The following is a 5,000-nucleotide window of genomic DNA, read 5'->3' as shown; positions in this document are numbered from 1 at the left end:
GAGAGCATATAGATCCTGGGTAGCTTCGCATTTCTTCCGTTCTTGACGTTCTCCGTCCTGTCCTCCGGCTCTCCTGGCTGGGGGAAAAGGAGAAAAGGAGTCGGGGGGTTCGGATGGACGGGACAGGAGGCAGAGAGGTAGGACGACAGAAAGGTCACGCATGCAGAAAAGGAGAAAAAGACAAGAATGGGAAAAAAAAAATAGTCAGGGGTTATAATGGATGCTGCAAAAAAAAAAATCCATTACAATACCTTTGAACTACAATCCAAAAATTCACCAACAGAGTACAAAAAATGAATAGATTCTGTTAAAATAAATAGTTTTATACTACAAAAGCTTCAGCAGAATGAGGAAAAAAAATTACTGCTAAAAATACTGCTAAAACGACTGTAAGTGCATAAAAAAATCCAATAGAAATGCACAAAAAAATAAAATAAAGTGTAATAAATTCAGTGAAAATAAATACTGCCGAGTACTACAAGAGTCTGAAAAAGTCCTTCAGCAGAGTGCGAGAAAAATTAAAATAGTGCTATTTTTAAAACGAGATATACATATATAGGCAGAGGTGTATATATGTATACAGTCCATAGAGAAGACACACATGCACACACACGCTCGGACACACACACACACACTGCACGGCGCGCACGCTTCGCTGCAATTTATGCTCTCTGTTTGACACCACCCCCACACACACACACACACACACACACACACATGTCCCAGCTGATCGCGGTGGACGGATTAGACTGCAGGGACAGCTGGCAGGGATTACACACACAGGGGGCCGGACGAAGGGGGGGGGCGGTGGAGAGACCCTCACCAACCGGGACACACACTCACCCACACACTCATATACGTCACTTGATTGTATCTGTGTATCTGTCATTATTATGTTGTCTATGTCTCTCTTACCATCTCAACACATTTTGCTTTCCAAAACCTAAATAATGATAAATTTTGTATTTGTCATGATAAAATACTGTTTACTTTGATTTCGGGCCTTTGATGTTATAACACAAACACTGTGACCAATGTGTTATCCTCCTCTAAGCTACGCTAAATTATCTAACCCAGTAAGGCTCTGGCTGTCTAAACGTCCGAGTTCGACCATTTGTGAATTGATTCAGACTCTTTCAAGAGAGAATCACAAATAATTTTTACATGTTCACATGTTTACATGTGTGTACACAAACATATCGTCGCTGTCCAAAGAAAAACTCCAAAATAGTAACTTAACAGGAGAGGGCAAAAACACTCTTACCTTTTAATAGAAGTTATTTCTATGTAATATATCAATATATGCGTGCATAGAATGTAAATCAGCTTTATGTATGTATGTATATATATATATATATATATGTGTGTGTGTGTGTGTGTGTGTGTGTGTGTGTGTTATATCTAGACAGTGACCCTAAATGTATGTTAATATGCGCTGAATCAAACCGCAGAGTGTGTATGTGTGTGTGTGTGTGTGTGTGTGTGTGTGTGTTATATCCAGACAGTGACGCTAAATGTATGTTAATATGCGCTGAATCAAACCACGGAGTGTGTGTGTGTGTGTGTGTGTGTGTGTCTACACGCTGTGGGGCACACAATGCTGGAGGTGACCTTTGACCCCATATCACTCGATCATTTTGAAGCGATCAGCTGATTGGTGGGGGTTGAGGGCCCCTGTCTGCCATCCCAGCATGCACCTCCCCCCTTAACACACACACACACACGCACACAATATATAACAAAAAAGCATATATTAGCTATATATATATGTATATATGAATGAAAGAATTTAATATCAGCAATACAATTCAGAATTGTATATATAATATTTTTGATATTAATATCACTTGATATGATATGATATTAATCACTTTTATTGAGAGAATTATATTTATCTGAGTATTTATTTGCTCACAGTAATGATTTAAAATAAACACAGATTATTAATGCAGTAAGTGGTGTACTTGATTTGTCTAATTGAATTGTATATGTAATTGTAAATGTCAAAACATGTAACACTGCAGAAATTTGTATACACACACACACACACACACACACACACACACACACACACACACACACACATATATATATGTATGTATCTCTTTTGTATATTTCATCTGTTTAAGTGTGCGTGCTGTTCCTGTTCTGTGCTTCTCAAGGTTTTACGTTCCACTGTGCTATAAGTGAAGAGACGTTTAACACCATCGACTCGTCTTCAGTGCTGCCAGAATTTTCTCAATGAAATACAGCAAGAATGTTGAACTGAGCCGCGAACGCTGCTACACTGTCTTTTTAATTCAGTCAAATATGAACTTCATATTGGATAAACTCACAAAAATATGCAAAACTCTTAACACTGTTTACATGTTGTTTACATTCTGACCTTCAGCTTTTGTAGCAGAGTGAAACGTGTTTGATTAGTTAAGAGGAAGTTCTGACAGTGGATTCATGTTTCTGGAGCTCAGTGCATCATCAGCCATGCAGGAGAAAGAAAATCAATTAACACAACTTCGTCTATTTATTGTATTGTAAATACTTTAAATACAGTCATTCAGGACTTTACATGCAATTACTCTTCCACAGCGCCTCACACTTGTGTATGTGTGTAATCTGATGTGCAGATTAGTGAATAGGAGCCTCAGTCTGGATTAACACCTCATTACCCCCGAAGAGTGTGTATCTGTGTGTAACTGTGTGTGCATGTGTATGTGTGTGTTACTTTGTATACGTATTTGTGTGTATTTATATGTGTATATGTGTTTCTGTGTTTTGTGTCTGTGTATAAGTGTGTATGCATGTGTATACAAGTGTGTGTAAGTATAGAAGCATGTATGTGTGTGCATAAATATGTGTGTGTATATGTGTGTGTGTGTGTGGGTGTGTATATGTGCATGTGTGTATTTAAGTGTGTGCATGTATGTGTGTGTATATACGAATGTGTGTGCATGTATATTAGTGTGCATATGTGTGTGTAAAAGTGTGTGTGTGTGTGTGTGTATATAAGTGTATGCATATGAGATTGTGTGTGTATTTAAAAGTGTGTATATAAAAGTGTGTGCGTATATGAGTGTGCATGTAAGTGTCTGTGTGTATGTGTATGTATAAAAGCATTAGGGCTGGCGTGTGTGTGTGCGTGTGTGTGTGTGTGTGTGTGTGTGTGTGTGTGTCAGCATCTGTCGGCCCAAAAGCTGAATATAAATCTAAATGATGGTGCAGATGTCGAGTCTTCACAGGTTTTATTTTAAAGAGGTCACACACACACACACACACACACACACACACACACACAGACGCACACACATGCACACACACTACATATGGGCTCCATCTTACTACAGCAGAAAATCACACGCCATCTAACAATATTTCCACATATTTAAACTGTTATATTGTAAATATTTCTATATATTTAATACATAAACAAAATACAAATATTGTAATAACATTTTATATACACATCCGCCCCTCACAAGCACATTTACCCAAATGAAGATGACAAATGGCAGAAAATAGCAGCTTAAAAACCCAAACCATCAAGCATCCTAAGTAGTATATATAGTATACCTTTTTTTCCCAAAAACATCAGGTAACTTATAAAATTCTAAATAAAATAGTTTGACATGATTTTATGTTTGAAAACTTTAAAACTTGAACCATGTTGCAAAACAAGTCAACTTTAAAAGTGCTTAACTGAAAACTTTTGCCCTTACTTCTTCAAATGGCAGGTGGCACAACAAAGTCAGAGGACTTTTATTTTGACATGCTTTTATGTAAGAAGGGCCAGCCTGTTTCATCAGCCCAAGAGCCCAAGTGACCTTCATGGTGCATGCCAAGGTCACAGATTTAGTAAAAATGTAATGTTTGAGTCGTGGTTAGAACTGTTCTGTTTATCATGTCAAGCGGTCTGACCTCAGGAGAACCATGAAAATCTGGAATTATTATAACGTTTATTCAGTTAAAAGAAAATTGAGTATAAACTCAAGCTGAAGGACAAAGTTTTATATGGGAGTTTAAGCAGATGACTGTTTAATTTGAAATTCATCTGAAAAGTCAGGTGGCCCAACCAGTCAATCAGATGGAGCAACCAGACCAGCACAAAGCTTTGATAACATTATAATTAACTATGATTAAGATTTTTGGAATTCAATGATTCAATGTAACTGGATTTAAACAAATAAATGTAATAATACATGTCATTGTACTGCCTTTGAAATCTGTGTGTGCATGTGTGTGTGTGCACACGTGTGTGTGTGTGTCTGAGAGAGAGAGTGTGTGTGTGTTTGTGTTGTGTTACATAAGCTTTGTGTTCTTTGTAAATTAATAACTAAAACAGGGTCTAGCTGAATCCTCTGAATTACACGAACATTGTGGAGTTGAAATAATTCTTCATCATGAAATAATTGGCCCCTGGGCACAACTGTTTGGTGGGCCCCTATCAGCCTACCTTTTTTGGGTGGTCTGTGAATTTTTATGACATCTCTGCAGGTTACCTGAGGCCTGTGCAGCTTCACGATGGCAGCATACTGACCACAGTTTTGAGCTCATTACTGCTGTAAGCACTGTTTCTTTTTCAGTCAAGACAAAACAACAGCAAGATTACATAAGCATTATTGAGAGCAAAGGTTAAGATAAATCCAACAACCAATGCCGCACTTACTTCTAAGGCGTGCATCTACTTTTCACAAGCACATTTACCCTGACAAAGAAGAAAGCAGCAAAACTCCAACGCTCAAGCATCCTAAGCTAAAGCATACTGCCACAGTGGGCTTGGATAATATTTTTGTTTTTTCATTCAAATCCTACCTTTGACAGTTTGACAGATTATTGCTGACAAGGACAATGCAACTTTTTTGGATTTGGAAATTGGCTTCGTCTACTCTGCCGAAAAATCAGGTCTCACTTTTACAGATTCACCATTGAACATCTTTTGAAAATCTGGAGCTTTAAATTGAACCCTCTGGGTTCCACAAACTCGCCCACACATCAAATTCTCTGTT

General features: G+C 37.9%; 2 long non-coding RNA genes across 2 annotated transcripts in view; one reads left to right on the top strand and one right to left on the bottom strand.

The window, feature by feature from the left end:
• LOC119264177 overlaps positions 1-190 on the top strand; it is a 1,279-nt gene extending 1,089 nt beyond the window's left edge. The window contains exon 2 of the long non-coding RNA XR_005130846.1: positions 1-190. This exon is cut by the window's left edge and continues 17 nt beyond it. This is a non-coding gene — a long non-coding RNA (uncharacterized LOC119264177).
• Positions 1-615, bottom strand: part of LOC119264176 — a 1,594-nt gene extending 979 nt beyond the window's left edge. Inside the window, exons 1-2 of the long non-coding RNA XR_005130845.1 lie at positions 252-615; positions 1-77 (exon numbers count right to left, since the gene is read on the bottom strand). The exon at positions 1-77 is cut by the window's left edge and continues 979 nt beyond it. This is a non-coding gene — a long non-coding RNA (uncharacterized LOC119264176). The remainder of the gene's footprint in view (positions 78-251) is intronic.
• Positions 616-5,000: the final 4,385 nt, after the last annotated feature.

The sequence above is a fragment of the Pygocentrus nattereri genome, chromosome 10, assembly GCF_015220715.1.
Source record: "Pygocentrus nattereri isolate fPygNat1 chromosome 10, fPygNat1.pri, whole genome shotgun sequence".
In the NCBI taxonomy this organism is placed as follows: domain Eukaryota; kingdom Metazoa; phylum Chordata; class Actinopteri; order Characiformes; family Serrasalmidae; genus Pygocentrus; species Pygocentrus nattereri.
Note: the sequence above shows the minus strand (reverse complement) of the source record. Positions and strands in the feature narration are given on the sequence as shown.